The sequence below is a fragment of the Paroedura picta genome, chromosome 12 (genome assembly GCF_049243985.1).
Source record: "Paroedura picta isolate Pp20150507F chromosome 12, Ppicta_v3.0, whole genome shotgun sequence".
NCBI lineage: Eukaryota > Metazoa > Chordata > Lepidosauria > Squamata > Gekkonidae > Paroedura > Paroedura picta.
Window position 1 is genome coordinate 36386806 of NC_135380.1, and position 10808 is coordinate 36397613.

General features: G+C 45.8%; 1 non-coding gene across 1 annotated transcript; it reads left to right on the forward strand.

Annotated features, from left to right (window-relative positions):
• Window positions 1–6754: 6754 nt before the first annotated feature.
• TRNAA-GGC (transfer RNA alanine (anticodon GGC)) lies at window positions 6755–6826 on the forward strand. The gene has a single exon. It is a non-coding gene; the product is annotated as a tRNA-Ala (tRNA).
• The last annotated feature ends 3982 nt before the right edge of the window (window positions 6827–10808 follow it).

A 10808-nucleotide genomic window follows, 5' to 3' on the forward strand; every position in this document is an offset into this window, starting at 1 on the left:
TGCTTAATCCTTGCCTTGAAGGCCCCTTTGCTGGGGTAGCCCTAAATTGGTTGCAAATTAATGGCTAATCAGGGATCAGAACCTGCTTGTTGTCAGGCACAAAAGAAGGATGGAGGAAGGCTGGAGATTTATATCAGCATTATTGGATCTTGATCCGCTCTGGGGTTTTGAGTTCAAGAGGCATTCTTGCTTTGATTTCTGCTGCATGAAAGGAAGGGGTAGTGTTATCTCATTCACTGGATTGTGAATGCATATGCCAATTTAACACATACAAATGCATGTAGACAGCACACATGGACACATGCTCCCAAGGAGCTGCCTGAGCCCTGCCCTTCCTGCTGCTGTTGGGATTGCAAGAAAGAAAGAAAGTGGTCTAGAAAGTCACCCTCAGTGGCAGAGCACATTTACGGCCAATTGCTCTGAGCTCTGCCTGTGTCTGTCTGGCTTGTCTCCATCCGTCACATCATTTCTGACAGTCTTGCGTCCTCCTGTGGTTCTTCATTATAGCTTGCACTGCTCCCTGCTGACTGCAGCGTGGAAAATGACACAAAGGGGAGATTCCAAAGATGTTTGACTTCCTCTGCACTCTGAATTTGTTGCACCCTTCATTTCTAGAACCAATTGTTGAACTGGCGCATGCACAGCTGTGCCGCAACTTTCGGTTTATGAACCTACACACAGGCACATTGACAAAACACGTCCGAAAGACGTTTTGACGTGTCTGTATGAATGACTGCAGTGAGATAGTTTGGAGCAAGGTTTACACGATGCACGAAGGCACCGTTGCATCTTAGTAAATACCTACACCCCAAGAATACTGATACCTCTTTACATAAGACATCGCTTGTTCACAGTAGCTTATCAGTGTGCGCCATGTAGGTCTGCAGTGCAGAGAGAGAAGGGAAAATCTTAAGGCATTAAGGAGGGAATGGGGTGGTATGGTAAACTGCATGTGTACAGTGCTCTGCAAAAAATTAGGATATATTTTTTTAAAGACAAGAGTAGAGAATTCCTAGCACACTAATACTGGTGTTTTTTTCGGAATGAGTTGCATCGGTCTGTTTGTTTTAGACCCTGACGTTTCACCAGTAACTTCAGAGGTAGGACACAGCAAGATGGGAATCACTCCCTGCCAAACTGTGGATTGTGTGAAGCACTTTTCCTGTGTATGGGTAGTGTTCATTAGCTACTCCATTAGGAGAACACACAGGAAAAAACATTTCCTCATGGACTTGCTAATGAATTCCACCCAGACAGGGAAAGTGTTTCCTAGTTCCAGATCATCCCGTGGGAGACTCCCAGATCAGACAGCAATGCCCCCCTCCCCAATTAGATGAAATGCCCAGCAACTGTTCACACACTCCACACTTTGGCATGGAGAGATTCTCATCTGTGTCCTACCTCTGAAGATGCCAGCTGCAGTTACTGGAGAAATGTTCAGATGAAGAGAATTTCGAAAACACTCCCTTTGCTAGATTGCTATAACCCTTCCTTGGGTTTTTTTCCTTGCAGTGATGACAGAGTTTAAATATGCAAGGGAGGGGCAAAGAAACCAGCTGCTTGAAGAATAAATAGGTTTATTGAGAACAGACATATCTTTGTACAGAGAGATTAGTCCTAACAGTCTAAATCGGTGGTCCCCAACCACTGTGCCATGGCCCGGTGCCGGGCCGCAAAGGCCCTGGCACCAGGCCACGGCTCCCTGCCTCTGCAGGGCCACGCGGGGGCTGCGCATGTGCGTTTGCACCATGCACGGCCACAAACGCACATGCGCGGCACTTCTGCGCATGAGTGCATGCGCGGCCGGGTCGCGCATGCATGCTTGTGCAATGTGTGGCCGCAAACACGCATGCGTGGCACTCCCACGCATGCACATCATGGCTGTGCATGATGCAGACGTGCATGCATGGCCCAGCCGCGCATGCACGGCCAGGCGGTCGCCCTCCCTGCTGCCGCCGGTCCGTAGCCTGAAAAAGGTTGTGGACCACTGGTCTAAATAACTGTCCTCCTATGGAGGCAATCAAGGAGGAAGTGTGCTCAAAGGAGCAGGAAGTCTCCAACAGAGCCAATCAGGACACTGGAGAAGATTATCTGAAAAATACCAGGAAGTTCCTAATCTAAATATGCTAATGACAGAGCTCCTCTGATGCCCCCTGAAGGATATTCTTCTTATGCTGTTGAATTATGCACACTACAGACCTTACGTCTTCCAACAACATCTCTTTCCCTTCTTCAGGTGTTGTCTGAGCGGAAACCACAGATTCCGAGTCCTCTCACACTCCCTCTAGCAGACACAAACAGCAGGTACAGGTTTTTAATTAGATTTTATGGCCCCCACCTCCAGTGGGTTGAGTTTAATTACCTTTCCTACCAACACTGATGATTTTTAGAGGCTGTCTATAGAAAAATGCGAACAAGGTCCTGTTAGTCTCACACACTGTCATGGCCTTTTGAGAGGGAGATTTTCCAAAAACTCAAACACCCCCTCCCCCCTCCACCTGTGGTCTATATTTAGAGGTACAAAAATGATTTCTGGATTTTACTCCATGCTGACTTCGCCATCCCCCCTCCCCCAAGATCATGATTGGGCTCAGCGCACACTAAGCCGCTATTCTTTTTAAAAGCCTTGAAAAAGTCTATTGCTCTGAATGTAAGTACACCTCAGAAGATATTAAATTCCAAGGCTGCTCTCTCCAGAGAGGCCGACATGCTAGACCTGCATAGCCTCATGGCATTTCCAGCATCCAAATAAATTGCTCGATGCTTTCAAAAATAAAACAAAGAGGCATTATTATGGGAAATAGCTTTAGCAACCACTGCTATTTCTTGAATGGGCATAGCAGCTCCCCCCAAATCTCCCCCCCCAGACCTATCGCAGATACTAACAGATTGAAATGTTAATGAGTACCACCACCACCTTTTCCTTTGAGTGTGGGGAACACAGGCCTTTTTCATTTCATCAGCTGCTCCAAAATGCCTGGCCCTTCCGGCGTCTTTGCCCCCTCCTGGTACTTAAGACTATATTTGTATCCTATTTCTAAGTCAAAATTGGCTTCCGATCCTGGTCACATTTGAGGAAGAAACCTCCCCCCCCCCCCCTAAAAACGACAAAGTACAGAATAGCAGAAAGTCACAACAGGAGAGGCATTAACTGCTATGGAAAGCAAGGGGGGAAAGATTCTTGCCGGCTCTATTTGGCAGCAGTCCGGACCAAAAATAACATTGTGTTTAGCGATTGTTCCAGATTTCTCCCCATCTGAATTCCTTCCTGGATTTTGAAGTTCTAAATGACATGCTCTTGTTCCAAAAGAACTGGTGGGGTGACAACCTATGTGGTGTAGTGGGAGAGGGACAGACCACGGTCCCCTCTCTGAGAGCCAGCAGTGTGGTGGTTAAGAGCCACGGGGATGCTAAACTGGAGAACTGTGTTTGATTCTCCACTCCTCCACAGGGGGCCAACTGGGTGACCTTGGGTTGGTCACAGTTCTCTCAGAGTTTTCACCGCCTTACCTACTTCACAAGGTATCTGGTGTGAGGAGAGGAAGGGAAGGAAATTGGAAACTGCTTTGAGACACATTCAAAGGGACTGATTGGCTGTTTTAGCAAAGAATTGTCATATGGCATCATATGGCTGAATTTGGATGTTGTGACACAGTTTACTAATTTAACAGAATTAGCTCTGCTTTATATTTCCACTGTTATTATGGTAGGAATAATGCATGCACTCAAAAGCTCTCGCCTTGAATAAATCTTTGTTGGTCTTAAAGGTGCTACTGGACTCTGATTTTGTTGAGACACATGAGGCATGCTGGGTGACCTTGAGCCAGTCCCTGTTCTCTCAGAGCTCTGTCAGCCTTGCTTACTTCACAGGGTGTCTGTTGTGGGGAGGGGAAGGGGAAAGTATTTGTAAGCAGCTCTGGGACTCTTTCAGGCAGTGAAAAATAGGATATAAAATACTAGCTCTTCTTCTTCTCTGTCATGAAGCCTGCTTTGCACCAGCTGAACTTTTTCTGTCTCTTTCGTAGACTTCACAAGGCCATGGTGCGGAGAAAATTTGGAAGTATCTGCTTCCTGGAAGAAGGGTGGCAAGAGAATGTGCTAGATCAGGGGTCCCCAACCTGAGGACCGTGGGCCACATGCAGCCCCAACCTCTTTCTGTGCAGCCCTCCAACCTGCTTGTCTGCTGGTATCACCCTCAGGGCATTTCCGCTCAGACCCATAATGTTCTTCTTTCCTCAAGAGGCACCATCTACTGCTGTTCATCCTGTGCCTTTCTTGCAAAAAAGACAATAGCAACATTGGTTGTTTTGGTCTCCCTGGTTCCTTCTGCCAGCCCCCTCTTGTTATTATCCTCCATAATGGCATTTTGACCGTTCTTGGTGCTTTGCTAGCCAGCAAAGCTCAGGCACTCATCCCACTCAGCTTTTTAACTTTCCTCTCCATGAATTACCATGTGGAAGCTATGCATGTATATAAGGAAGGAAAAGTCGCTGTTTGAATGGTTTAAATGTCAGTCTGCTTTTTCAAAAAAAGTGGGGAAAGGACAGTAAAAGGCCTGGTATTTTTGCAAAAAAATAAAAGGATACAAAGTGTTTTGCATACTGAAAATTTCTAAAGGCTCCACCCATCAAAGTAAGTGGCTTCCAAAATTACTGGGGAGGTTGCTGCTGCAAGCAAAAGCATTCTTTCTTCCTCAACAAGGACCAGTTGCTCTGACTTCTGGCCCTGCTTGCTTCTGCCTCTCCTCCATTCCTCACTCCAGCTAGAGAAGAAGAAGAAGAAGAAGAAGAGTTGGTTCTTATATGCCGCTTTTCCCTACCCGAAGGAGGCTCAAAGCAGCTTACAGTCGCCTTCCCTTTCCTCTCCCCACAACAGACAACCTGTGGGGTGGGTGAGGCTGAGAGAACGCTGATATCACTGCTGGGTCAGAACAGTTTTATCAGTGCTGTGGCGAGCCCAAGGTCACCCAGCTGGTTGCATGTGGGGGAGCGCAGAATCAAACCTGGCATGCCAGATTAGAAGTCCGCACTCCTAACCATTACACCAAACTGGCTCTCTAGGAGTCTTCTTATACATCTGTGATTGCAGGAGCCGGTGAGTGACCCCTTGAGTACTCTCTTAGCAGGGAAACTTATAGCATTCCCCTTCTCACATCTTACTCCAGCCAAGTTCCCCTTCCGCTGGTTGCCATTTTACTTCTCATGATTGAGGCTTGGCTGTCAAGCAGTGATATGTATGTGCACCCTGCGTATAATCTGAAGCCAATTTAAGGGCATATCCTCTGTTCCAGGCGGAAGGCTGCCCCCATTCAATCTTTCTGACTACTTGCCCTTTTGGAGGACCCCCAATTTTTAATGTATTAAAACTAAAACATATTAGCAGGTGTATATCTAAACTTCGACTGTGTTTATTAAGAAATAACTCTCATTGTATTCAATGTACTTAGGATTGCAACTCTACCATCTGCTAGGCCAGATCACAATCCATTTTGTAAACAATATTCCTAGCTTGTGTATAGCCCAGTGCTTCTGAGAACTGTAGTGACTTGGGGTGGCAGGGGTCTCTTCTCTTCTCTGCCATGGTCGAATTGAAAATCCCCAGGTAATAGCAGCTAGTGTGGAGTGGATTTAATGAGAAAGGGAGGAGTTAGGCCCCTAAATTATACTACTGATATTTTTATTTATTCAAGGAAAACAATGAAACTCTGCAACTCATGCTCTGCTAAAAACCCTGTAAAATGTCTGCAAAAGTAAGTTCTGTTTCAAAGAAACAAAATATTGCAGATGTGCACAGTCTTTCATGACAAATGGACTACTGAGTACTTCTTTGTTTTAAACAAGGATGAAGCAGTTTGCCTGATATGTCTTGAAACTGCCTCAGTATTAAAGGACTACAATATTAAAAGGCACTTTGAATCCTCACAGTGATTCTGTGCAAGAGTTATCAGGAACAAAAAGTGGCACATTCTTACATTCCCATGTTACCGCTGTTCGCCTGAGTCCAGACATGCCAGCCTGGGAGCAGCAGAGTGGGATGGACTGGAGAGAGGCTGTGGCACAATGCAAACTGAATCTTTTACGTCTCTTTGAAGGCCTTCAGAACAGGGCATTAACACCAAGGCAGACTGCGCATTCTTTGCTTGCTGCTTCATTAGCCCCAGGCTTGGCAAGCCAAAAGATCAGCACGGCTGGAGATTTTGCTTCAAGAGATCATCTGCTGGGGAAGACTTCCTATTTGCTCTTTGGAAAGAAGAAAATACCATTTGCTTCCGATGGGACGGGAGTGCAGCCATACAAATAAATGAGCAAAGTGCCAGCCAGACCCCAGCTGGTTTGCAGAAACTTGTTTACACACAGAATGACATCTTCCCCAAGTGCATGGGGATGGGAGATGAGAGCTGATGTCGGAATAATTTGGGGAAAGCGGGATGCTCAGTGCTCGAGTCTCACTGGTAGCTTTCTGATTGGGATGTGTAGCTCCTTTTACACCAATTGTGCCTTTGCTTCACCTGCCTTTCAAACCTCTTTTGGCCCTGAGCAGTTAACTCTTCAATGGCGGGGGAAGATTGCAGACAGGCACAGAGCATACTTTTTGCAAGCTTAAGACCTGTCATCTTCAGTCCACGGGATATCAGGGAGCAGGGCTTGGAAAGACGCTTCTGCCTGAACCTCTGGAGAGCTGCTACCAGCCAAAGTACACAATACGAAGCCAGCTGCTCTGGATCAGGCAGCTTCCTATGTTTATACATGAGAGAGGGGGTGTGGCTCAGTGGAAGAGCACTTGCTTGGCATGCAGAAGGTCCTAGGTTCAATCCCTGGTATCTCCAGTTAAAATATCTGGCAACAGATGATGCAAAATAGCTCTGCCTGAGATCCCTGAGAGTAGCTGCCAGTCTGAGTAGGCAATGCTGACTTTGATGGGCCGAGGGTCTGATTCAGGATAAGACAGATCCATGGGTTCATGTCTCCTTGGGAGAAGCGAGGCCCTAGCTCTGTAAGACCACAGTAAATTCCAGGATCAGCTCTGGACTCCTGAAACTGCTGCCAGTCTGAGTAGACAATGCCGGGTCCAATGATCTGTCAAGGCATGTTCGCATAACATATGAAGAAATGGAGAATGGAAGTAGGTCATGATGTAGAACAGAGATGTCTAGGGCTACATGCAGGGCTGCCCTTGCCAAGTCTTCATAAGCTGTGGTCCACTTTCTGATGGGAATGCATCTCTGGGCATACCCAGAGACCCCTTTTGCTTCTCTCATTTAGCAGAGCCTTTGAAGATAGACCTAGAAGTGAAAGGGCATTGATGGAAGTGACTTCCATCGCTGTTCCTCTTCCAAAAGATCTAACCCAAATCAGAATTCCTTTGCTGTGGAATTTTGTCATGTCTGTGCACCTATGGGACCACTGCTCTATACCTCCCCAGAAGAGCTTTGTGTTCAGCCAACGCAAATGGACTAGTGGTCATTGGCCCCAGAGAGATTTGGCTGGCCTCAACGAGAGCCAGGGCTTTGTGGGCTGTGACTCCTGCCTGGTAGAATGAGCTCCCAGAAAATATCAGAGCCCTATCACAGCTCACAGAGTTCCACGGGGCCTGTAAAATGGAGCTTTCCCACCTGGCCTATGATCAAGGCCTGTGAAGCATTAAACATCAACATCTAACTGGTCTCTGTCCTGTATCGTACTCCCACCCTGGATTCTGGTTTCTACACCTATGGGCAGAATTCTTAGAATTTATTTTATAATTGTTTAAATTTAGATTTTAAAGTACTATTGAACATACATTGTTCACCGCCCTAAGTCTGCTCATAGGGAAAGGGTGCTCTATATATCTAAAGAGATAATTAAATAATAGTAATAATAATAATGTATTGATATATCTATCTATAGATATAGAGCTATATCCATCTATCTATAGATATAAATCAGTATGTATCAATAACAATATCTGTCATCTCGGTATTTCCAAAAAGGACTCTATTTTCTAACCCCCAGCCAGATATATACCAGGACAATTTTCCTGTCCTGAGCAGTGAATAGATTGGTGATTCATTGTCCCTGGGCAACTTGTTCCATTATACAATTTCTCCCCTGTTAGGGTGCATTTCCTGAGATCCAATCTAAGTCTGCTCCGCTGCAACCTGAACCCATCAGCTCAATCCATTTACTTTTGGCCATGGTTAGCTCCCCTGTATTAGGTGAAAAATTGAGCCCAGCCTGTTTCAGATGCAGTGAAATTGATCCCCGCTTGCTTTAATCTGGATGTCATTGACCTTTTTGTAGAAACATTTCCAGAGGGGACCGGCTCATTCATATTTGGTCACTGATGAGCTAAATCTCAGATGGAGAAACTCAGGAGCTTCCCGAGGAGAAAAGGAAACTGGAACAGAAGCCATTTTGTTGGCTTGCCTCTGCTGTCAATGGCGATTTTCCCAAGGGGGAGAGAAGCAAGGGACAGAATCAGCAGTCTGATCTACATCTCATGTGAAATATGTGGGTATTTTTTAAAATACTGCATTGGGGCCTTAAATCAAGCTTAATGTATTTATAGTCTAGCTCAATTAAATCTTTTACCATCAGTTATATACATGCCAGGGTGAAAGGATGGTGTTTTGTTTTTTCTTAAAGAAATGGAACAGTGAGGCTTCACACACACACACAAATATCTATTTGTCTGTCTGTCATATGAATCAATAAAGGAAGCCACAGCTCTCAGTTTACAAGAGCCGAGCAAGGCTGTTAAAAATAGGATTAGAAATGGGCATGAACCGAATCACGAAAGAAACTTTTATGAATTTTGCTCTGTTGTGGGGGGAAGGCATTCGTAAGCTGCCTTGAGACTCCTTTGGGTAGTAAAAAGCAGGGTACCAACCCAACTCATCCTCTTCTACTCTGACCATAGGGATGTCCTGTGGGAACTGTACAAAGCTATCCCACTCATCAATTTAATTTATTTATGTTATTTATTTAAATGTGTAACCCGCCCTCTCTGCCAGAAGCGGGCTCAGGGAGGCAGATACCACATATACCATAGTACAAGTTAATCATGTTAAACTCATGCTACAAATGACAACATCTAAAAAACCTAATTACAAAATCCAAACCACCTAAAAGCAGAAGTCAAAGACCAGAACCCTGGGTAGGGTGCAATGTAGCAGGAAGGCCAAATTAGACGGTGGCTATTTTACTGACTTCAGCTGTAGACCTGGTGGAATGAGCTCCACTTTACAGGCCCTGAGGAACTCTTCTTTGTTTTCCAGGAACTCATTTCACCAGGCAGAAGCCTGGACTGAAAGGCCCTGGCTCTGGTTGAGGCAGCTGAACCTCCCTAGGGCTCGGAACCGCTTGCCTGTTCATGTTGGACACTTGGGCCATGAAGCGTTCCCAAGGTAAACACCCCAACCGTACTGAGCTCAGAAACCACCTGAAAGTTAACATCAGTGTTCCGGAACAGATGTTGCACTAGTCCCCATCAAAAGAGATGCTGCATTTTGCACCAATTTCACTTTCAAGGCCATCTTTAAAAGCAACCCCATATACGGCTCATCTCAGCCTTGAGGTTGCTGTGGGGTGGATCAGCCTGCCTAGGCTAGCTCAGACCCTGAAGGGAAGATCATTTCCTTGTCTGATGGAGCTGACAGAATGCCCTCTTTCAATTATACTGTCCAGCTTCTTAGGAAATAATGCGGGATGAAGACCTCCCCCCTTATCTCTTAACTGAGTTCACCAATTTCAGGTAGGCAGTGCCGTCCCTCTAAGAAGGTCAGCTTTATCAACTAGCATTGCCTCCATCTAGTCTTGATTCCATTTCAATTTGTTCCCTTTTAGTCACTTGGCTAGTGGGTGATGCAAAGGTCAGGAAAGCGAAGCAGCCTCTTAGGGCTTATTTTGATACCAATGTAAAGAAGGCCCTGGCCCTGTTTGAGGTCAATGTTATTCCTCAAAGGCAGATTTCGAATACTGGAGCGTAGGCTCCTTTGAGGGGCATTGGGGAGAAGGCGGTCCCACAGGAATTCTGTGAAAATTCAAGGGGGTGGCAGGTTACAGCGTCAATGATAGGGTTGTGGGTGTCCTGCATAGTGCAGGGGGTTGGACTAGATGACCCAGGAGATCCCTTCCAATTCTATGATTCTAGGTATGAAACAGTTGGACAGCAGTTGGACATTGCTACTGAAAACTACTGGAGGTAATGCCAGTCCTTGTGGGATCCCATGAGATGTTACTTCTGGATTGGGTGTCTTTAGCCGTCTTCATTTCTGTGTGATAAACTAAGAGAGGTACTAGAAATCTTTATACTCTACTCCTGAAACTCTCACCTTTTATTCTAGGCATTGAAATACGTTGGAGGCAGAGAGGAATGACTGAGTATACAAAGGGGAACAGTTGAGTAGACAGAGAGGAGCGCAATGCAGTTCGAGATTGTACAGCCTGAAATGGGTCAAGGGCAGATGCGTGATTCAGTCACCCATAAGCAACATTCTGCCCCAGACGGTTCTATTGCCTTGCTTAGAAAGTCCAGATCAGATACCTTCTTATAATTGGCCCCAAACCTCTTTATCTGCAGATTTCCCCCCCTGCAGAAACTTAATCACTGCTACCGTAAGCAGCTTTGGGGAAATTCTGTCATCCAGGGAGGCATTGCCAGGTTCGTAAGTGGCACCTGATTTTATCTTCACACACTTTTAGTCTTTAACTAGGCCAATTTGTAAGCCATGCCATTGCAACACCAAGGGGGTTGGCAGTAGCAGTCAAGGATATAAATCCAAATTAGCCCCATCTTTCTGTCTTATATTTATACCTGGCTTTTCTCCC